Below are 26,120 nucleotides of genomic sequence, written 5' to 3'. Positions count from 1 at the left end.
CAATCAAACTTGTTGGATGACAATGAAAAGATTTTAGAGTATTTAAAACATACTTAAAAAAGTATGTTTTGCATTATAACTAATATTCAACAGTATTGGAAGAATATAGTGATGCAAATTGAATCACCGGGTCAAATAAAGTAAAATCCACGAGTGGATATGTCGGTGGAGGAGCAGTCTCTTGGAAATCTTCCCAAGAGAAATGTATCGCTCGTTCTACTATGAAATCTAAGTTTATCACTCTAGATGTGACCGGTGAAGAAGTAGAATAACTCCGAAATTTCTTGAAAGAATTTTGGCCCAAACCTTTAGCTCCAGTATGCATACACTACGAGAGTTAATTTGCAATAGGTAGTCCATGGAACATGATGTCTAACGAAAAGTATCGTCATATATGACGTAGACATAATATCGTTAGAGAACTACTCTTTAGTGGAATTATCATAATTGACTATGTAAAGTCAAAGCATAATGTGTCAGATCCACTTACAAAAGGCTTAACCAGAGCGGGAGTTGATAGCTTATCAAAGGGAATGGGACTATGACTGAGGAGAACTCATTGTGGCGGTAACTCTATCTAGAAGACTGGAGATTCCAAGATCTAGGTTCAAAGAGATCAAACAAAGTCATTGATGACAGTTCAACATTGTCAAAATATTTTTTATGGTCCATTCTCATGATAAGACAATGTTCAGTAACAAGGATAAAGACATTAGGACTTTTTAATGGTTTATAAGTTTGATACATGGTATATCAAATGATGTATCTACGGGATAACACATTTAGAAATCACCTATGTAGGTGTGAAGTGTAAGTCGCTTCAAGGAGAATCTGGTAAGGCCAGTTCTCTACGCACTTATAAACCAAGACGTGCTCATGACTGAAACGAACAGAACAATGAGAACCAAAACAGTTCAAGAGTTGATTGTGTGACTATTGTCTACGTATACACCAAAGCTCGATGGTTCAAAGATATCAAATTTACCGATTGATCGAGTATATTCAATATATGTTCACTATGGAAAGTTCAAAGGGAAACCCACTTATCCAGATGCAATCAATCCTTACTTATGAATCACACGGTTTTTAATGCATATGTTTTAACATAGACATTCCCTATTCATGTAGGGGGATGTTGGGTTTTAAAGGAGTGAATAGGAAATGCAGAGTTGTGATTCTCGTGAAGGGTTGTGACATTTATGAAATGTTGTGTCTTTTCTAAAGAGTTGTGACCGTTTGAAAGGTTGTGCCTTTTCTAAAGGATTGTGACCTTTCTGAAAAGTTGTCCTTTTTTCCAAAAATTTGTGACATTTACCCTTTGTTGGCTATAAATAGAGAGGTTTTCTCTCATTTTCTGCATTGAATTCTACCCTTCTTCTATCATACATTTCTTACTAAACAAAATTGATCGATCGTATTTGTGTGCATGATTCGTTGTTGTCATTCTGAGTTCGTTGAAATTATTGAAGTGTGAGGTATGGCTACTTCTTTAATGGTTAATCCATTTTATCTTGGGAGGAATTAATCTACAACCTCGGTTACTTGAGGGGATTAAATTTCTAAAGGAAACACAGTGGATTTTGTGGACTCGGATAATTCTTTTCTTTTTCTTTTCATCTTAATTGTTTCTGGTTTGCTAATCTGAATACAAGAGATAACATATCATACTAACAAAACCCTAATTTTTCTTTTGAGCATATCAATGCCAAGGGGTGTTTTGGTTCACACACAAATTGTAATAGGAAGAAGCCAATGTTTTTTTTTCCCAGCTGGTGTTTAGAGTCCACATTGGATCCCCCCACTAAATTTGAATTGCACACTGCACGGTCCATTCGGGGATGACACTCCCAACAGAATTTTCTCTATATATATCATGTTTCTATTCCTATACCAACTTGGCCCATGATTATCCTTGCTAGTCCCGTAAGTGATTCCATCACTATCACTAGGCTACTGTAACTAATTACGCTTATAGTCTCTTACCATATCACCATAATTAGCCATTCCAAATTAATGTGGTTTTTCAATCCTAGTATATAGCATTTTGATTAGCTGCTTAACAATAGTCTGCACTTGGATTACCGGCCAGCAAACATCACCTAATCAAATTATGGATTTGTCACAACAATCTTCCTTACCAAACCAGTCAAAATAAAATCATATTAAGCAAAACCCAAAACATCAACTATAAAACGCATAAAACACTTACTTTCCCTCCACTAGTTTTCTGGAAATTTCTTTTCATGATCAGCTTCATGTCCAGAGACACATAATAGGCTTAAGTCATCGACATCCACTTAAAGTTGTCTTCATAATTCATTTGAACACCTCAACTAATGTGTGTACCTATTGAACAGCTCTACCCCTCAGAATTGATACATTTTTGACATTTTTTTAATAATCAACCAAAAATTTTAAGTGTGTGAGCTACACTCATGATGACATGACACAATAACGAATTAAATTGTGACATATGTCATTTGGGTTAAAAAAATTATTTAAGAAAATATTATAATTTTTTTTAAAATAAATAAATAAAAATAATAGAAAAGTAAAACTTAGCCCTGCACAACCCACTCAACCGGCCCCAAACCTTCCAATAGGAATCAGCCGTCCACCATAGTTTCTCCACCAGTTTACCCACAACAGTATGTCCATCCTTTATTTCTGTCATCAACACCATAGATGCCATCTACCCTCTCTATTTTTATTCCGATTTGGCGATTTTCATCACCACTAGAAATGTCATTTCTCCGATCTCGTTCTCTTCCTTAAACATCACTTAAGATTTGTTTATAATTTTTATATTGTGGGTTCTTTAGGGTTTGAATGTAAGAATTATTAATTATTTGTTACTTATGGCTCAAGTTTACTTGTAGCCCAAGTAATATCATAAATAATATTTAATTAATAATAGATCTCGTCTGTACATTGGTTATTTGATGGACGTACAAGATTAAGTCTTAACTTCTATAAATTGGTCCTCCCTCCACCTATTAGGATTACCACATATTCTCTATATTAATTCCATCGCTGACGGATGTGGCAACGTAAGGCTAGGGCAAGGAGGTAGAAACCAATTTACGACTAACCCTTCCACTTTTCTTTGTGATGATGTCTTTCGCATCAGGTATGTCTATGTAAGATTATCGTGTTCAAGATCCTGATATTATTTATTAAAGTATTTAATTTTACATGTGGTATCACAGCATGGATTGTTTGAACGGATAATCTTCATAAATTATATAACCACATCAGCCTTGGTAAAGTAATAAAGAGTAGTCACTGCCCACCACCCCTAAATAAATAAATAATTATGTTTTGTTTTAGATTGTACAAATTTTGAAAATCTTAATCTTCCCATAATGTAATAATTGTGTTTTGTTTTAGATTGTGCAATAAATTAAAGTGGTCGTTATACTCAGTAATAAATAATATGTGTATACTTAGTGTTTCTATAGTTTGTTAGTCACCAAAGTGACCAAACTAAAATATATAAAATTATTCACATGCACAAAAATTTATGATATTATGTGTGTATTTGTATTCATATAATTTGTTAGTCACCGAAGTGGCCAAACTAGAAAAATTAGTGTGTACACATATAATATTTATGAACACCTGATGCATGTATTATGTTTCTATAGTTTGCTAGTCACCAAAGTGGCCAAACTAAAATGTATAACATTATTCACATGCACAAAAAAAATGTTATGATATTATGTGTGCATTTGTATTCATATTTGTTAGTCACCAAAGTGGCCAAACTAGTATTGTTAAGAAAAATATGCATTCATAAAATTGTCATTTATCTACGAAGGTTAATTAAATGCCTATATTGAAATATAAATAGATAAATTGACTTTCACTATTGGTAGAACTTAAGAATTTACCCAAAGGTGAATCAATCATTCTACGAATAGTGAAAATTATGAAGTAAATTAATCTTTTAAGTCAAACATATATTGTATATCCAAATATGTAGTATATGTTTGATTTAAAATATTCAATTACCTATTAAAGATAAAAATGAAATTTAAATTATGATAATGAGTCGTAGTATCTACTCAAAGGAGAATTATGATATATTTTTATCGCTTTACTGAATTCACATTATTTTCTAATTTGTAAACATTTATATTTATTTTGCAGTTATTCCTCTTCATTCGCATGCTTCGTCTGCTACTGTGTTCAATGGATTGAACTTTCTCTAAATAGCATGAACAAGTCCACTTCCACTTAGGTGTGATGGATCTTAACTTGGCTCTGCTGAATGACAAACCTACTGCCTTTACTGATAAGAGCAGTGAGGATGAGAAGTCTTTTCATAAATCATGGGAGCGCTCTAACAGATTGAGCCTTATGTTCATGCGAATGACTGTTGCTAGCAATATTAAGAGTACTATTCCACAAACAGAAAGTGCCTGGAAATACCTGAAGTTTGTGGAAGAACATTTTCGTTCTGCTGATAAGTCTCTCACTGGTACACTAATAGCTGAACTCACGACCATGAAGTTTGATGGGTCACGTAGTATGCAAAATCATATCATCGAGATGACTAACATTTCAGCAAGACTTCGGACCTTGGGAATGAAAGTGAATGACACCTTCTTGGTTCAGTTTATTCTGAACTCATTGCCTCTTGAGTATTGACCATTCCAAATTAACTATAACACTATTCAGGCTAAGTGGGATGTTAGTGAACTCTCCAGTATGCTTACTGAAGAAGAGTTAAGACTTAAGAAACAATGAGATCATTCTATTAACCTCATGGGTCAAAGAACTGGTAAAGGACTTAAAGTGAAGGCCAATAAGTTTAAGAAGAAGAAAGCACCTGGTAAAGTTCTACAGGATGCTCATAAGGAACTCAAGGTTGATGTGTGTCGTTTCTGTAGAAAGGAAGGACACTATTAGAAAGATTGTCTGAAAAGTAAAGCTTGGTCTGAAAAGAAAGGTACATTTAGTACTTTTTTATGTTTTGAATCAAATTTAGTAGAAGTTCCTAATAATACTTGGTGGCTTGATTTTGGTGCAATTACTCATGTATCCACTATGTTGCAGGGATTCAATATGATCCAAACTACAAATCCAAATAAGGATTTCTTGTTCATGGGAAATCGCATGAAGGTCAAATTGAAGGCATAGGGACTTATCGATTGATCGTGTAGACTGAACATCACCTTGATCTATTACAGACTCTTTATGTTCCTTCAGTTTCTAGGAATTTGATTTTAAGTATAGACATGGATGTTTCAATTTATATAAGAATATCATTTTTATGGTTATGGTGTTCTTATTAATGATTTTTATAGATTGAAACTAGAAAATAATTTTTCTGAATCCCTTCTTACTGTTCATAAAAATGTTGGAATTAAATATAGTTCACTAAATGAATGTTCTGGTTATTTGTGGCATAAATGTTTGGGTCATGTATCCAAAGAACAATTAAAAAGATTAGTAAATAATGAAATTCTTTCGAATTTGAATTTTGTTGATCTTTATATATGTTTGGATTGCATTAAAGGAAAGCAAACCAAACATACCAAGAAAGGTGCCACAAGGAGCACTCAGCTTCTTGAAATTATACACAATGATATTTGCGGACCTATTGATGTTCCATCTCTAGGTGGAGAAAAATATTTTAGCACCTTTATCGATAATTTTTTCACGTTATGGATTTATCAATTTGTTGAAAGAAAAATCTCAAGCAGCGGACGCTCTCAAAGTGTACATTAATGAGGTTGAAAGACAATTAGATAGGAAAGTGAAAATCATTAGGTCAGATAGATGTGGTGAATATTATGGAAAATATAACGAATCATGATAATGTCCAGGTCCATCTGCAAAATTCCTTGAAGAACATGGCATATATGCACAGTATACTATGCTAGGAACACCTCAACAAAATGGTGTTGCAGAAAGGCATAATCGAACACTTATGGATATGGTTAGGAGTATGATGAGTAATTCCTCATTACCCAAATTATTGTGTATGTATTCTCTTAAAAACGCTATCTATTTATTAAATAGGATTCCTAGTAAGGCAGTTCGAAAGACCCCTTTTGAATTGTGGACTGGAAGGAAGCCTAGTTTAAGAGTTGTCAAGCGGAAGCTAGAGTTTATAATCCACATGAAAAGAAATTAGATTCTCGAATGGTAAGTGGTTACTTTATTGGTTATCCAGATAAATCTAGAGGGTATAGATTTTACTATCTAAATCATAGTTCGAAAATTGTTGAAGCTGGTAATGCAAAATTCATTGAGAATGGTGAAGTTAGTGGGAGTGTTGAACAACAAAGTGTGGAAATTAATGAGGTAAGGATAAATATTTCATTGCCCATGAATGTACCTATTTCCGCACCAATAACAAATGTTGTTCCTCTCGTCGAAGAACAATTTAACAATGTTAAACAACATTTGGGTGAAACACTTCAAGAAAGAACTAACTCACAAGTCTATGACGCAAATGAACCACAAACAGTGCCATTAAGAAAATCTCAAAGAGAAAGAAAATTGGCCATTCCAGATGATTATGTGATTTATTTGCAAGAGTCAAATTGTCACATTGGAATTAATAAAGATCCGATTTCATTGTCACTGGCCATAAAATGTACTGAGTCTGATAAGTGGATTGATGCCATGAACGAAGAGTTAAAATCCATGGAATACAACAAAGTCTAGGATCTCGTTCAATTACCAGAAAGTTCTAAACGAATCGGGTGTAGATGGGTCTTCAAGACCAAACGCGATTCAAATGGTAATATTGAACGAAATAAATTCAGACTTGTTGCCAAGGGATACACTCAAAAAAGAGGTATTGATTATAAAGAGACCTTTCCACCGGTCTCAAACATAGACTCATTAAGAATTGTTTTGACTTTGGTGGCTCATTATGATTTAGAGTTACACCAAATGGATGTGAAAACTGTCTTTCTTAATGGAGACCTCGAGGAGGATGTTTATATGGACCAACCAGAGGGATTTGAAATTAAAGGAAAAGATCAAATGGTGCGTAATCTAAAGAAGTCAATATATGGATTCAAACAAGCCTCACATTGGCATATAAATTTTAATGATACCATAACATCTTTTGAATTTAAAGAGATTACCGTTGACCGTGTATATACCAAAGATTAGTGGGAGTAAGTTTATATTTTTAGTCTTGTATGTTGATGACATTTTACTTGGTGCTAATGATTTAGGCATATTGCATGAGACGAAAGACTTTCTCTCTATGAACTTTGAAATTAACGATATGGGTGAGGCATCCTATGTGATAGGGATAGAAATATTATGTGATAGATCACAAGGATTATTGGGACTGTCTCAAAAAGACTATATCAAAAGAGTTCTAGATAGATTTAACATGAACAATTGTTCAGCATAAATAGTTCCTATTTAAAAGGGGGACTAATTTAATCTCATGTAATGCCCAAATAATGATGTAGAATAAAAATAAATGGAATCAATTCCTTACTCTTCTATTGTTGGAAGTTTGATGTATGTTCAAACTTGCACAAGACCGGATATTAATTTTGCGGTCGGAATGCTAGGAAGATATCAAAGTAATCCTAGAATTGATCACGGGAAAGCTACAAAGAAAGTTTGTGGCATGTTATGAAACCACAATTCATGCATTAAGGTTGCAGAACTTCATTTCAGGACTTGGGATTGTCGACACCATTACCAAGCCGCCGAATATATATTGTGATAATACTACAGAAGTATTATTCTCCAAGAACGATAAGTACTCCAATGTGTCAACATATGGAATTAAAGTACTTTACTGTCAATGAAGAAGTTCAGAAACAAAGAGTGTTACTTTAGAATATTAGAACTGATCTCATGATTGCAGATCCGTTAACAAAATGCTTACAACCAAAGACATTTAAAGAACATGTTTAAAGAATGAGTCTTGGTTGTACTTATGATTGATACATTTATGATGTTTTTACACTATGAGCTCAATTATGTGTTTCTGATATACATTAATGAATGTTTTGTTTCTCATAATGATGTATACATTATTGTTTTGACATATTACAAGATAAGTCTTTATGAGACATTATTGTGGACCGTAATGTTATATGTTTTTATAGCTTATGAACCCAGTATGATAACTTGCTAATGTAATAGTATATGGAAGAAAGTATGCAGCTTAAAATTTATGTACAACAGTCATAACTCGCATTAGTAGTTTGTTAGATTGTGGTATGTATGATGGACATTATAGAAGAGATTTATTGTATGCGCAACTAATGCTTATGAAATATTAATGTTATATAGTTATTGGGCCAAGTGGGAGAATGTAAGAATTATTAATTATTTCTTACTTATGACTCAAGTTTACTTGTAGCCCAAGTAATACCATAAATTATATTTAATGAATAATAGATCTCGTTCGTACATTGGTTATTTGATGGACGTACCAGATTAAGTCTTAACCTCTATAAATTGGTCCTCCCTCCATGTATTAGGGTTACCACATATTTCCTCTATTAATTCCATCGCTGACGGATGTGGTAACGTAAGTCTAGGGCAAGGAGGTAGAAACCAATTTACGAATAACGCTTCCGCTTTTCTTTGTATTGATGTCTTTTGCATCAGATATGTGCCCCTAACGATCTCTATGTAATATTATCGTGTTCAAAATCCTGATATTATGTATTAAAGTATTTAATTTTACATTGAATTCTTTAACAATTTCAAAAAAAAAAAAATTAGATTTGTATTATATATAGTCTTGTCGGAAAAAATGGAGGTTCACCGGATTTTTCCACTTTTTGACCCAATCTAATTTTTATTTTTTTTATTAAATTCCCTTCGATAACTCTAACTCTTTTGAAATTTTAAGTTAGAATTTTCAGATTTATATCAGTTCTTTTGAATATAACTGTCCTTCGATAATTGTCATTTGTTTAATAGGTAGTTTTTCGATAAAGATAACAATGACGATATTGATGCTCACAAAATGATATTAGTAAGGAAAAATGAAGGAGAATATAGAAAGGGGTGAGGCTGGGACGGTGACAGGAGGATTGGGCTGATGAGGAACGGTGGAAGATTAAGGTGGCTTGAAATTTTGAGGAAGAAGACTGTACTAAAGATTATTTTTTTTAATGTTTAGAATTTTTCTCATCTTTTAAAATGTTGACATGTTAATATGTGAATGACTTGTAAGTAATTTTTTTTTGTTTCACGCGCTTCTTAAGGGTGTAATACACCTATGACACCATATCATCAGAAAGTACTTAATAGGTACATGTTTTGAACAAAAGATGTGTTCAATAGATACAAATCTCAATTAAGGTGTTCAAGTAAAATATGCTAACAATTTTAAGGAGTTGTTGATGACTAAAGCCTTCAGAATATAATGGACCCATTAAACAAGATTTATGACAGTGTTTGTTATTCATTTGATGGCTAATAAAAAGAAGAAGAGGTGAATCAAAATACAATTTAAATTATAATTGTTTGTTTATGATTCATGTTCCAACCCTATGGGAACAAAAGTTGAGCATCCATGATAATTTCACAAGTTTTAATGACCATAAACCTCTCCATTTTGCATCCATCTTTCTTCTCATCCATGCTAAGAGGAAAAGGCCAAATTTTCCTCATTTTATGAGAAATATAATCCCACCTAGAAATATTAAGGAAGACAAAAATGTATTAAATGGCTTAAAGTAAAAAAAAACTCTCTAGGGCCAAAAGATTTGTGAGCCAGATACCGGAGACAGGCTACATCCATCCATACCTCTAGACCTATTTGAGTAACTTTTCGAGATAAAATTAATACTTATTTTGATACTTATGGATATCGTTTCGTTAATTTATTTTATTATTATTGATAAGAGTGATCGTGTGAGAAATTATGTGTCACTTGGAGCCCGTTTGGCCATGCGATATAGAATCGTGATATAAAATCATAATATGAAATCATGAGATAGAGTTGAGGTTTTATTTGGATATACAATATGGAGTTTTTTGTGTTATATATTTTCTCATAAACATAATAATCTCATAAGTTGTAAAACTATTAAAATAGTCCCAATTATTTATTCAATCTTAACAAATAAACAGAAATTTATAAAATCGCATAATAAATTATTACAAAGTCATTGTGGTCAGTCTTGTTCACTCAATATAGATGAAAAATTAGTTTTTCACTAAGCATTAAAGTAATAGTAACAAATTTGGCTGATAAATAAATTTGATAAAAAATAATGAATTTGATGAATATAAATGATGAAGTCGGATTTACTTTAAAGTAATATTTTATGTTGGTGAGAATAATAAATTTTTAAAATTAATGATATGATTATAAATTTTATTTACATATGAAATAAATGGATAGTAGCTATAAATGTGGGGTTGTTTTAACAAAATATAAACTTGTGGGTCAATTTTTGTATTTAAAAAATCTCAAATCATGATATGGAATTCCCAAATCATGAATATTTTTTTGAGAATATGGAACCCCATCTCATGATATGGAATCAACGTGAAATCACATATCCAAACGCTGATTTTATCTCACGATTTCATATCGTAATATAATATTTCATGGCCAACGCCTACTTAAAGTGGTGTCAGTCAGCATTAACTCGCCAAATATTTTGATTGGGTGTAACCACTGTTAATTCGGAAAGATAATGCAAAGTTAGCATGAATTTTGGATGTAAATCAAATTTTACATAGTCACTAATTGAAAATCGTGTATTACTTATATTGTGATGGTAGAAGTGAAGTTTTTGTCAATAAATCCATATTTTACATAAATTTTATATTCATAATATGTTGACCAAGTAAAATTAATGTTCAAGTTAAAATTATATTACTTAAATAAAGTCTAAACTTCATGTGGGTCAGTCAATTAAGTTGAGAAGACAAGCCCAAAAGTCCTTTAAAATTACTTGAAAACCAAAATACCCCAAAATCTTGATTTCATGCTTATCTAAAGGGGTCTTCATATGAACAGAAAGACATACAAAAATGCATAGAAAAGTTATGTTCTTTAGTGATGATATGCAGTCTTTTACATATAAAGAAATTTTAGTCTCCAAGTTGTGAGCCACAACTTAACTGACTGACTCAAATATAATATGAATTTTATTCGATCATCTAATTTTATGTATATTATTGAAAATAATTGAAACGTTATAATAAGTGAATAGTTGTAGACCTGTGACGCGTAGCTAATAATCAAAATTGGGTTCGAGAGAATAAAGAGTAAAGTGAACTTTAGTAGCTTTTTAATAAGGATGGGTTTCTCCTAAAATAATCATACAAATTAAAATAGAAACTATTTTTTTTTTGTTAGGCTAATTATATACTACTAAAATATTATATAACACCGCCCTCCTCCCCAAAAATATATGAAATGGTTAATGTCACAACCCAGACTATCGTGAGTGGTACCCACACTATCACTCCGGTGGGAAAATCATTACTACACCCCGACTAAACAACTTAACGAAAACTAGAACATTTAAAGATAAGAAAGCAAGTTTAAATGTCTAAAGAAAATTGGAGTTCCCATAAACTCTGAAAGTTAATAAAACCATTACCAAAACATTTGCGGAAAACAACTCCTAGAACCTGAAAGTCAATGTACCAAAACATCTAAAGTGCAACAAGTCTAAGAAAAAGGGGTACAACCCCAACTAAAATAAGAAATATCTAAATAGTCTAAGTCCGAATGAAATGGACTAAACAATAGGAAGGACTCCATGGCAGCCTGAAAGAACTAGCTCACCCTTGAAATCCGGTCTCGATCACTGATCTCCTAGCTGAGGTCTATCAATAGCCGCTTGAAGATGCCATGTACTCAACAAAGAACGAGCAAGTGCAGTATCAGTACACAACCACAGTGTACTGGTAGGATCACATGGCTATTCCAGTAAGCAAAACATATATAAGTAGTAACAACATAGTAAACATGACATGTACAGAATATATATAAACACCAGTTATCATTTCAGGAACAATGTACAATTCCACATTCTCACAAAAGTAGATATGACAATTCAACGGTCCTCTCATGGAACCCATACCCAAAGTGTTAGTATGCCGGAATATGACACTTGATCCCAATTTAGTGTGTCAGAACGTGACACCCGATCCAATATATGTATCGTAAAGTGACACCCGATCCCAGTTAGTGTGTCAGAACGTGACACCCGATCCATTCAACACAACCACAATCACATTCACACTCATAATGTACATACTCGCAATCATACAATCAAGTGTTGAATCATGGCATACATTTGTTCATTCATACACAATTCATTTGGTTTGATCAATAGTGTTTCATTCACATACACACATGCATTATAGTGAAGCAACTACCAACATACATAACACAAACATGACATCAAACTATCAACTACCTTGAAACCAAGCTTGAATCCACCTAAGGCACTTGAATCTTCCCTTTCTAGAATCCGATTGTTCGTGGTCTAAAAACAACAATTTAATGCAAGGATCAATAAATTAAGGTCTATTTACCTGGATTATAACATACCCAATAACCCAAGACCAAACCCATGATCCTAAGGTGCAGCTAAGGCTTTTTCCCCCATCAAATTCAAGCCAAAACCATCCCCCAATAGTAATTACCCAAGAATCGAAGATCTACAGATCGAAAAATGGATTAGGGGAGTAAAATCCTTACCTTTAGCACCAAAAGTCATAGAAAACTGTCAAGAACTCGTCCTGGGTTGTCTACGAACTCTTAAGAAGACATTTTGCATAAAAATAACGAAATTGAGGTTTTTCCCCGACTTAATTCGCGACTGAGCCGATATGGCAGACCCCACCCCACCAGAGTGACCCCGCCCTGGTGGGAATAATCCCACCCCAACGGCTTACACGGAGACAGAACCTCGAAATTTGAGTTTCAAACTCCAATTTCACAACACACCTTCAACTCATGACACTAAAAAACTACCCTTTCACACTAAGATCAGTTTCAGGAATTCTACTCGCCCGAATTCGAATTCATAAAGTTGTATGGGTTCTTTAACGTCTTAGTTATCTACTCACGTGATCAAATTCATAAATAGATCCCCCCATTCATTAACAGATTTCTCTACACCTCACCTGACTCAGATTTCATCCAAATCTGGACTAGGCTACAATTTTTCAAGTCATTACTCAAAAGTTTTCTGGCCACAATTCTTTTCCCATTGGCTTTTCTATAACGGCGAAAACCGGTCGTTACAATAGGTACCAACCCATCACTCGTTCCCGAGTGGTAAAGTAGGAAAAACTGGCTAAAGTAAGCGTAGAGTAGTACCTGAATCGTCGAACAAATGGGGATACTTGTCTCGCATGTCCTTCTCGATTTCCCAAGTAGCTTCCTCAATCAAACGATGCTTCCATTGAACTTTCACAGACTTAATCTCTTTGGTCCTCAGCTTCCGGACATCACGATCAAGAATTGCAATCGGTTCCTCCTCATACTAAAGGTCTTTGTCTAACAACACTGAGTCCCACTTTATGATGTACTCTCCGTCCCCATGATACTTCTTCAACATGGACACATGAAACACTACATGAACTCCAGATAAGCTAGGTGGTAAAGCCAACTTATAAGCCATTGGCCCTACATAGTCAAGAACCTCAAATAGACCAATGTATCGAGGACTAAGCTTGCCCTTCTTACCGAATCTCATCACCCCCTTTATGGGTGACACTTTTAGAAGAACTTCTTCACCAACCTGAAATTCAATGTCCCTTACCTTACGATCCGCATACTTTTTTTGTCGACTCTGGGCTGCTAGAAGCTTAGCTTGGATACTTCTCACCTTATCCTGAGCATCCTTCACCAAATCAACCCCCAAAGGTTTCACATCTCTAGCCTCAAACCACCCTATGGGTGATCTACATCCCCTCCCATAAAGTGCCTCAAACGGTGCCATTTAGGTAACTATTATTGTTGGAGAACTCACACAATGGTAGGAACTTATCACAATGCCCTCCAAAGTCAATCACACATGCTCTCAATATGTCCTCTAACACTTGAATCGTTGAGTGCCCAACTACTCGTTCGTCTGTGGATGGAAAACTGTACTAAAAGTGAGTTGAGTGCCCAACTCATCATGCAATTTCCTCCAAAATTTGGATATGAACTGTGTACCACGGTCTGAGATGATAGAAAAGGGCACCCCGTGCAGCCTCACTATCTCTTTCACATAAACTTTAGCCAACTGCTAAGCATTATAGTCTATTCTGACTGGAATAAAATGGGTTGACTTAGTCAATCTGTCAACCACTACCCAAATGGAATCAAACTTTCCCAATGTCTTGGGGAAACCAACCACAAAATCCATAGCTATCATTTCCCACTTCCATTTCAGAATTGGCATTCTCTGAAGCAAATATGCAGGCCTTTGATGCTCATATTTTACCTACTGCCAGTTTTGGCACTTAGCCACAAACTCAGCTATGTGTTTCTTCATGCTAGGCCACCAATAAAGCCGCTTCAAATCTCGCTATATCTTGGTCACACCCGGATGAATGGAATACCGCAAACCATGGGATTCTGTCAATATTTTCTGAATCAAATCATCCACTCGGGGAACAAAAGTTATTCCCTTAAAACTAAGCACACCTTTCGCATCAAGAACTATATATTGTGCCTTAGCAGTCTTCTTTCTAAGCGCATTCAAATTCTCATCCTCGAACTATTTGACCTTAATTTCCTCAATGAACGTGGGTTTAACCTCAATGCTAGCCAACACCCCACCTTTCTCTGAGATGCCCAACTACATGAACTAAGACTCCAAGGTTCGAATCTTTTTGGCCAAAGGTTGCTTAGATACACCCAAACAAGTTAGACTACCCATACTAACCGTCTTTCGGCTTAAAGCGTCTACCACAACGTTAGCCTTACCCGGATGATATCTGATGGTGACATCAGAATCTTTAAGTAACTCAATCCATCTTCGATTTCTCAGATTTAGGTCATTTTGAGTGAATACATGTTGCAAACTACGATGATCAGTAAACACCTCACATTTGACACTATAGAGGTAATGCCGCCAGATCTTAAGAGCAAACATTACCGTTGTCACGATGCATAAACTATGACATTCTTGTCCTGCATCAATGCAGCACCTAAACCTGAATGTGAAGCATCATAATAAACAATGAAATCTTTACCTTCCACTGATAATGCCAGAATAGGTGCGGTGGTCAAGAGAGTCTTAAGCTTTTGAAAGCTCTCTTCACATTTTTTAGTCCATTCAAAAGGCACCTCATTTTTAGTCAAACGTGTTAGATGCGTGGCAATAGAAGCAAAGTTTTTCACAAACCGACGATAGTAGCTAGCGAGCCCTACAAAACTCCTAACTTCAGTCACAGAGCTAGGCCGGACCCAATTCTTAACCGCTTCAATCTTTTGGACATCTATCATTACCCCTTTCCTTGAAACTACATGCCCAAAAAAGGCAACTGAAGTCAACCAGAACTCACGCTTAGAGAATTTAGCATACAACTTTTATCTCCCAAGAACACCTAGAAGAATAAGAAGATGGTCGACATGTTCTTCCTAACTCTTTGAATAAACCAAAATGTCATCAATAGAGACTACAACAAACAAATCCATAAATGGTTTGAATACACCATTCATTAAACTCATGAAAGTTGTAGGCGCATTTGTCAACCCAAACAACATCACTAGAAACTCATAATGCCCATAGCGGATCCTAAACGCCGTCTTTGGTAAATACTCATGCCTAATCTTTAACTTATGGTAACCAGACCTTAGATAAATCTTAAAGAAAACTGATGCACCCTGCAACTGGTCAAAAAGATCATCTATCCGACGCAACGGATACTTATTTCGAATGGTGACCCCCTTATTCAACTGTCGGTAGTCTATGCACATCCTCATACTACCATTTTTTTTCTTAACAAACAATACAAGAGCACCCCACGGGGAAGCACTAGGACAAATGAAACCTTTATTAAGAAGTTCCTGAATTTGAGCCTTAAGACCTCTTAACTGCGTCGGACCCATGCGATAAGGAGGAATGGAGATGGGGCGGGTACTAGGTTCCAAATCAATGCAGAAATCTATATCTCTATCCGGAGGCATACCAGGCAAATCGGTAGGAGACACTTCTCTAAATTTTGACACCATGGAATAGACTCGATGGAGGGAGGCTCTACTTCAACATCCCGAATATGAGCCTAATATGCCAAACATCCCTTCCCCACCAGTTTCCTAGCCTGAATGGAAGCTATGACCTTAGTTGGACTAGGCTACAATTTTTCAAGTCACTACTTAAAAGTTTTATGGCCCCAATTCGTTTCCCATTGGCCTTTCTATAACGACGGGAACCGGTCATTACAGTTAAAATCCAAAAAATAAGTTGGGGTACATTGGAGAATGATGGCCAATACATCTATCATGTGGTTTTATGTTATTTTATATTTTTAATCTAACTACCTGGTAATTCCATGTGGTTTTGTTAATTGGAGGTGCTTCCCTCATCAACCTTAAAAGTGTATATATGTTTAAACAGATGATTGTAGGACTTTAACATATTATAACACAAGTTATGTTGCGATTATTTTTTATTAATTATTTTGGTTTGTCATATTATAAAAAAGTTATATTGCGCATAATTTCTAAGAATAAATTTTTTGTTTATAAAAATATCCTTCATCTTATTTAAATTTTTTTATATTTTGTAATTTCAGTCAATCATTCTTTTTTTAAAAACCCATTTTATTTGGCTTAAATATTTTTTTTTGTCCATTCTCTTGATTGAGCCGTGTGTTATTTTAATATAAAATTCCATCTTATTTAGTTTAAAAATAACAATTCCATCTTATTTATCTTAAAAACAAATCTTTCATCTTAAATTTGTTAAAATAAAATATCAGATTTATTGTTTATGTCATTTTATTTAAGCACATACCACTCCTATATTGTAAAATATTTAAATTATCTTCATTTGAATTGATATATGAAATATAAATTTTCAAGTGACTAAAAGACTACTTAATTAAAAATATTACTACAACAATGGAGTCAAAATTTTAAGAGAAATCAAAATATAAATAAACATGAAAATTAGTCAAATAAATTCAATGTATGACATATTTGTAAGCAAACATTATATTTATATAGTATACATTTTTAGTGGAAAAATATATTATCATAAAAATAACTATTGAAGGTTGTAAATGTTATTATGAATGGTAGGAAAAACTATATCTGTAAACTAAAATTAAATTTATATGGTGTAATTTTTTAGTGGAAATATATATCATCATAAAAATAAGGGGAAAATGTCTGAAATATACCCAAACTTTGACCGAAATTGATGTAACAATCCCAGACTTTGGACAGGAACTATTTGTCATGCCCCGAGCCTACACCCTGGATGTGGCCGGCACTCGAGAACCATTGGGGGTCCCCAAGATAACCCTTGGCATGACTCATTACTCAGCGGAAGACTTACTCAGTTGAAATAGAAATCTCAAAACAAACTCAACTCTTAACGATATCATTAATCAGATAGTTTAACTCAAAATACTCTAAAATACTCAATATATAACTGTTCAACTCAAGTCTTAAACATTAACAATGGAAATGGAAAAGACCCCTCAAAACACTACTGTCTATGAAGCCTCTAAAATATTGGGATGGAAGTCGGGACAAGACCCAAAACCTCCTAACAAAACTGAAAATAAAAGTGGAATCCTCCGAAAGCAAGGAGGCTCACCAAAGTTAACTGAAACTGTAAGTGGTATCAACAAAACACATGTTGATGACCCTGAGTACATGTATCTGCATCATGAAAGATGCAAGCCAAATGACATAGTGCATTGAATGTACGAGCATGCAAGGGGAACACTAAAGCATATATATAAGCTTGAACTGATAAAAAAGAATAACATACTCACCTTATCTCAACTCAACTCAACTCAAGGGTACTCAACTCAAATTCAATATAAAAGAATCAATACAGATGCAGTATAAAGAAAGCTTTTAAAATGGTAAATAATAACTCGGTATATTTAAAAATACAATAATGAACTTTTTACTCTTATTTGGGAGATTCTCTAACTGACAACCATCACTATGAGCTATGTGATGATACAACGTCTCGCCCATGCTGCCAGAACTGTCATATACCTTGCCGGAGTGTAAGACATCCTCAACTAAGTGGATCAACTAAGATATCCTTAAAAGCAATAAGGAATCATATAAAAAGTAGGCCAAAGTCATCTGCAGCCAATCAAAGTTGTCTGCATATTTCACTTGAACACCTTAACTGAGACTTGTACTTATTGAACACCTTTACGACTTTAGATTGATACCTATTTGACATTTTTTTATTAATCAGCCCCAAATATTAAGTGAGTGAGATACACTCACGATGACATGGCATAATAACGAATTAAATTATGACATGTCATTTTGGTCAAAAATATTATTAAAAAACAATTGGAAGAAAAAGAGATATTTTAAAATTAAAAAATAATTATTATGTAATCCCTATACAACCCACCCACCAAACACTCTTCCCTTGTTGCCCATCAGAACCAATCCACCCGCCATTTCTTTTTCTTCTTCTTTTGTATGTACAATGGCAGAGTATTGAGATTCAAAAGTAAACAAAAAAAAAACTTTAATAGTAACATTGTAAATCAACTATAAAAGATTATGATTAAAAAATAATTAAAAAAGAAATAAATTTTGAGAGTGATATTTCACAGATCGGAATATTAATTGTACAATGGTGGTGTTGTTTAAATTGCAAAGTTGTAACTTTGCTTACTTCTATAACTCGACAAAGATTCAGTCCTAGATTAAAAGAAAAAAACGCGACCAAGTCACGACCAAGCGATTCTAGATCTGAAGAAAAAAAGGGTTAGGCGGCGGCGTTAATGGCAGAGATGATGGTGATTGCTTAAATAAGGAGAAAGAAACGAATGTGCTGGCAGCGATAATGGCAAATCTGATCGATGGTTAAGGAATTGAAGTGGCTAGAAAAAAAATGAAAGAAGAAGAAAGGTGTATGATGACGGTGACGATGGCAACGGCCGGAGAAAGTGGTGGTAACCAATTCAAGGAAGAAGAAATAGATTTTTTTAATTTAAAAAATGTTTGATTATATGTTTTCACGCGCTCATCAGTGGTGAATCACACTCAAAGTGCCAGGTAGGCAAAAAGTGTTCAAGTGGTATCAATTCAGTATTCTATAGGTGTTCAATAGGTACAAGTCTCAGTTAAGGTGTTCAAGTGAAATATGCAGACAACTTTGAGTGGCTGCAGATGACTTTGGCCTAAAAAGTATGATCCTTTACCCATGTTGGCATACATGGTTTATGAGGATTTTGAATTGTCTGAACTCATACCCATATCGGTGCTCAATACTACTCCCAATAATATATATATATATATATAACTCATGCTCATATGCTTTGAAGAAAACATAACTCCTCTTCAATTTGAGATAATTACTCAAATCTCTCTTAAAAGAGATAATGCTCAAAAACTTCTCATGAACTCATTTATAAATCAAGGTTTCTTCTCATTTTAAATGTTAAAGTGTTACATACTTGAAATTAATTAGTCCACTCACACTCATTTAAAAAAAAATGATCTCAACTCTCCTCATCCTCATACTCATTTACTCAAGTTTTAATCCAAGTTTAAAAAGATTGAGAAAGACTTCTCAAAGTGACTCAAAGACCTTCTCGAAATTTACTCTTAATCTTCACTTTAATTTGAAAATTTAAATTACGATACATGATTAGGATATATGAAGGATCTCGATGACTTATGAAGGTTTAGATAGTTAGGATTAAGAATGGAATGAAAGTTCGACTCAAAGGAACAAGTATGGATCGAAGAACGGAGAAAAAAATGGTCTGACGCTCTGGGTGCAGAGGTGGCGTATCGCATCAGGCCTCCAACTATTGGGGATCATTTCTGGCGCACTGCTAGATCCCTATGCCAGTCCTTCTAGCACATCTAGGGCGCGCCGCCCCAGTCCTTTTCCAGAACATTCTAATGATTTTTTTTCTTCTCGATTTTGAGTCTTAATTCACCAAGAATTGATTGGTTCCTTCCAAACTTCCTTAGATTCATTAACCCAACACAAGTGTATGAAAATCTACACGAAATTCCTCAAGAACAATAATCATTCACAAGATCCTCAACTCAAGAACTCAACAAAACCCCATTATCAAAGAATAAAGCACAAAACCTTACAGAACTCAATATACTCAATTTCATGGATGAATTCAAAATTGGAAAATCATGATTGGCGTGTGGTTAAACAAACCCATCACTATAAAAACTTACATACCTCGAAAGAACAAGTTCTTGACGATTTTCCCGAAATCTTGAAGAACTTCTTGAAATTTCCTCTTGAACTTTGCCCTAGTTTTCCTGAATGCTTTAGACTTGAGTGAGAACTGATTTTAATCAGCTTTGGCCTCTAATTGAGTAAACAAAACGTGTAGGCCTAGTGGAGTAAGGAAAAGACCAAAATACCCCTCTTTAATGCGGATGAATTTTCTTGATTGGACAGGCTGAACTCAAACAGTCATATCTCCCTCATCCAAACTCGGAATTTAGCAAACTCGGTGGCGTTGGAAAGAGGACTCAACGACCTTCGATTTGATATCTCACGGACCACTTAACTTATCTTGTGCTGAAAGTTATGGTCTTTTGAAGTTGACCCAAAACTCACAATTTAAGAATAACTTGCACTACTCTCAAATTGGCTATTTTCAATTTATTTCTTTCTAAAATTAGCTCTTTCTAAGATTGAGGTGTTAAAATATCTCCCCCTTGGGAACATTTGTCCTTGAATGAGATCACTCTAATTAGTATTGAGGGTAGAAATATCTAGCATCCAACTCAAACACCCAATATGCAATTTAACACAACAGAGCATATAAATTTAAAGAGTGTTTTACAACAAGCCCTTACCTTGGTCTGTAATTTTTCCGAAAGAAAAGAGACGTTTGTATCTCTTCTTCATATCCTCATCAGCCTCTCAAGTAACTTCCTCAACAAATTGATTCCTCCATAAGACCTTGACTGATGCTACCTCCTCGGCTCTCATCTTGCGAACCTGACGATCAAGTATCTTAATGGGTATCTCCTCTTAAGATAGTATGTCCTTAATACCAATATTATTAGTAGGTATGATAAGTTAAGGATCACCCATACAGTTCTTCAACATAGAAAAGTGAAATACCTGATGGAATGACGCTAACTCTGACGGTAACTCTAACTCATAAGCTACAATGACAATTCTCTTGGATATCCTGTAAGGACCAAATATATCAAGGACTAAGCTTTCCTTTCTTGCCAAACCTTATATTAACCTTTCATGGGTGAAACCTTCAAATAAACCCAATCATCCACCACAAACTCCAAGTCTTTTCTCCTAACATCTATCTAGGATTTTTTATGACTCTGCACTGTTTTCAACCTTCCTTGAATGATATTTACCTTCTTCATAGCTTGATGAATCAAGTCTGGTCCTATCAACCCAACTTCACCAATATCAAATCATTAAATAGGATCTACATCTTCTCTCATAAAGAGCCTCATATGGAGCCATCTGGATGTTAGAGTGATAATTGTTGTTGTAAGCAAACTCTATAAGAGGTAAGTGATCATCCCAATTACTCTTAAAATTGATCACACATACCTTCAACAATCCTCTAAAGTTGGAATCGTACGCTCTGCTTGACTATCAGTCTGGGATGGAAAGCATTGCTCAAATTTACCTACGAACCCAAACCATTTTGGAAAAACTTCCAGAATTATACGGTGAATTATGCACTTCTATCTGAAAGGATGGATACTGAAACTCCATGAATTCTGACTATTTCTTGAATGTATAATCTGACATAATCTTGTGCTGAATAGGTAGTCTTTACTGGTAAGAAATGGGATGATTTAGTCATCCGATCGACAATCACCCAAATTGAATCATGCTGCGTGCGATACCGCGCCAAACCAGTAATGAAATCCATGCACTACACCATTTTAGGCCTACTGCCACACTAATTATGGACAACGCTTGTAAAGTGTTGTCTAAAATATTTTTGGGGACGCTTTCAAAGCGTAGCCCAAGTTTTTAACTTTTAGTTACACTTTATATTGGCAATATTTAAAAAGTGTACTCTTTAATGGTATAAGCTACACTTTATAAGTGTTGTTACAATATGATATAATTGACAACAACTATTAACATATATGGCCACACTTTTAAAGTATCCTATTTTTATAATTATAAAAATAACACATTAGAAGTGTGGCCTTAAAATTTTCAATAAAATATTACATTCCCTCCAACATTTTTAACTCTCCCTCCCATTTTTATTGGCCAAAACAATAACCATTAAACCTTAGTTTTAATAAAATACATAAAACATTCGTGAGAAAAACACGCGTGAGTTCTCTCTTTCTCGGAAGAACTGAGTTGAAGAGTTCAAGAACTGAGCTGAAGAACTGAAATCGAAGAACTGATAACGATAACGATTTCGTCAAGCGTGAGTTCGATTCTCTTCTCCGATAACAATTTCATCAAGCGTGAGTTCGATTTACTGTTTCATAAGTACTAAAAATAGTCTTCTTGTTATTGATTGATTTTTTGTTTTGTGTTTAGAAGAGGAGAATAAGAAGGAATTGATTACTTTGGGGTTGTTGGCAAGATGAACTGAAGCTAAGAACACGATTTCATACAGATTTCTAGCTGAAGAGCTCAACAGCTGAAGAACTTCTCGCTGAAGGACATGATTTACATCATAGTTCTCACTGAAAACAGGATTTTGTTGGAGTAGGGTTTATCAGGTAACAAATTCTATCTTTGAAAGTCTAAATTTTAGCTTTAGGGTTTTGATATTCTTGTGTTTTTTATACAATTTTTGGGACTGTAGCTCGTATTTTAGCTTCATCAGTTGATTTTTGAACTGGAATTACATTCTTGTGTAATGTAATGTATTTCTTTTTTATTAGGCTTATAAGCCGATTAGGGCTGAAATCATCTAGAAGTTTGAGTTCATGTAATCGATTTTGAACTCTTACAGTGAAGATGCCTTGAGTTCAAACAAGTAGCTAACCAATACATTACATGATAGTTTAGAAGTTTGATTCTTCACTTCATGTAATCGATTTAGAAAAGTGAAGTTTGCTCATACTTAGATGCTTTGTTCCAATATCTAAGGTGTACACCAAAAAAAGTACTGGAATTACTCGATATAACCTAGTACTTATTTGGATATTTGTTTTATGGTTTGAAGGTTGATCCACGTTGATCTTACTTACGACTTGTACCACTTCCATGGATTAGATGAATTAATTGACAACAGCATAGTGAAATATCACTTGACAAGCGTAGCATGTGCTAATGAGCTAATCATCCCATTTTGGTGTATTGAGGTCAGTTTAGTCTCCATGTCTTTTTATGCAAACATGAATATATAACTTGTTGAATGTCTTTAATTTAGAGGACACATAGTAGAGATAAGATATTAAAACTAGAATCTCTCACTTTTAGGACATGAAGTAACTCACCAAGTATGTAAAAGAATATATAATTAAAATAAGTGATAAAGACAACAGTTAATATTATCCATTTCCTTTATCAAATTATGTGAAAGTTTCTGCTCTATCACGATAGATGTTGGATATGATATCCATTTCCTTTATCAAGTCAATGGCATAGTGACGGTCACCATATCATCAGTTATCCAGATAATAATTGAGCAATTCATTATTGTGAATTGATATTCTATAAACACTGACAAGAAGGATCATGTAGCTGGCTAGAATGCCTTGGTCTATACAGTTTTAGATGACTAAAAAAAGTGCAGGTCTAAATGCCTTGGTCTAGACTGTTTTACATGACTCTAGATTGCAGAATTTTCAGCTTCAAACCTTGTTCTCTGAAACTGTTGTCAAAGCTACATTTTAGGTACGGTTCAGATGAATCTAGTAGTTTTTGCTTGAACTGTATTTGTATCAGGAAATTGATAGAATATGTATAAATATTTAGTCGAGAATCCAGTAACCAAATTAATTTATGGGCTCGGTAGTAAGTACAAAACCCATAAACTACAAATGTTGGCTCCGTCTTTGTGTGCATTGTGCAGTTTAGCTTCTGTAGAACCTAATAAAATGTTACATTTTTGTCTGAAGGTATATAGTTTTGTAGGTCACCTAGGTTAACTGACTGATTATGCTATTAACCAAAATCTTGGTTCGTATTGCTCCCAAACCAATGTGTGTCACTCTTCCACACCTATGTGATGGAGATGCATCATGCCAACTACTATATGTATTTTATTAAAAGTAGCATCAGGGAATGCAAACTGATTTCAAAAACAGAGTGAGTCTTTTGTAAAGCATCTAACGGAGTTCCCTCCTATGGATACTTAAGGGGAATAAAGAAGTTCTTGAGTAAATTTAGGCCGCTAATGGAGGTTTAATATCGTCATTCTGATGCTCTCATTATTTCCAGGCCAAATATATAATAAAATGATGTTAATTGGTCATTAGCCATAAGTTTTGTTCTCACTTGTCTAATTAGTTTTTGGTAAGCAAGTTTAAGATGATGTAACAAAGGACAATTCCATTGTAAGGGTTGCAACATTTAGATTAAACATTCAGCAGCTTGATTTAGTATGTGTATAACTCAACACTGTTTCTCTTAAAGTTATTTTTTCTTGCTACTCTTCTGCTTGACCTTTGAATATCCTTGGACTATGATGCTAGTGCTTTTGTTGATTGGGTTGGGGGCATTGCAGTTCTCCAGTTTACATTCAGTGGGGAAATGACAAACTCCTGCTGAAAACTTAATAACATGATAACAGTTGTAGCAACCACTACACTAAGCAACTTGTTCTGTGCTCACTAGACATATACTTGTCACTGTGTTTTTGCACTTCAATAGCCAGCAAAAACAGATCAGCCTTTTAGCATTTCTTCCTTTTTCTCCCAATCAGCTATCAGAACCTACCATGTGTTCTCCATTTCTCATATGCTTACCCGTCAAGAGCTTTACAAAACTAGTTAAATCAAAATGTGGAGAAGCTGAAAAACTCAGAGAACATTCACCACAAAGGGAAGGATAAAAAAAACCTTTCCCCATGTATCACTGATACAACAGTTCTGAAATTCTCTATGTATTAGTGATACAAGAGTTTCTGAAGTTCGTTCTGTATTATTGTTACAACAATTCTCTTTGTATATGTTGTTGTATCAATGATATAGGAAAATTTAAAAAGCCGTTGCGTCACTAATACAGTGTGAAATTTGGAAATTATTGTATTACTAAGACAACAAATTTCAAAAGTTATTCTATTACTAATACAAAGCGACTTTCATAAGTTGTCGATCGACTATCTATTATAGGATCATAGGAATGTTTGCTTGAATGTTTAAACATTGTATTAGATGTTTGATACTTCTCTGATTGGGTGTGCACAAGAATGAGATTTTAAAATTTTGGACTTAGTTTTAAAAAACTCTAAAAGCTCTAAAGCTCTAAATTCACTCACAAAACTTTAACTTTTAATCATTTGGATTCTATTTATTTACTTTCTTTCTTAGTTGTGTCTATCCTATTTATTTTACTTATCTTTTCCTGGTAGTATCATCAACATTCAAATATATTTGTGGAGGATTCAAGGTTTGATTTGGCATAGCACAAGTGCCATGAGTAGGTAAGAAACTTTTATCATCTCATAACACATGATTCTGATAACTTAATCGTGACGTTTAAAACTTATTTTTGAAGTAGTTAATGATTTAATGATTGTTACAGAAAGATTAAATATTGATATCTTCTTCTAGGAATTCAAATATCCCATCCAAGAATTGGATGAATTTAGCAAGGTATAGCAAAGAGTATATTGATGGTGTTGAATCATTTCTAGGTTTTTCTTACTCTTATGGAGATCCTCAAGGAGAGGAAATTCAGTGTCCTTCATTCTTCAGGGTCAACGCACAAGATGTAAGAGGCACAAATCTTCCACATTCTTCAGGGTCAGCTCATGATTCGGTTCTTCAAAAGGTATTTTGTATTTCACATTCTCTGTTAATAGTCTGCATAGTGTTTTTC

The sequence above is a fragment of the Solanum verrucosum genome, unplaced genomic scaffold (genome assembly GCF_900185275.1).
Source record: "Solanum verrucosum unplaced genomic scaffold, falcon-dt-bn FXZP01000003.1, whole genome shotgun sequence".
Taxonomy (NCBI): Eukaryota; Viridiplantae; Streptophyta; class Magnoliopsida; order Solanales; family Solanaceae; genus Solanum; species Solanum verrucosum.
The sequence above is the reverse complement of the archived record's forward strand: the minus strand, read 5'-3'. Positions refer to the sequence as shown.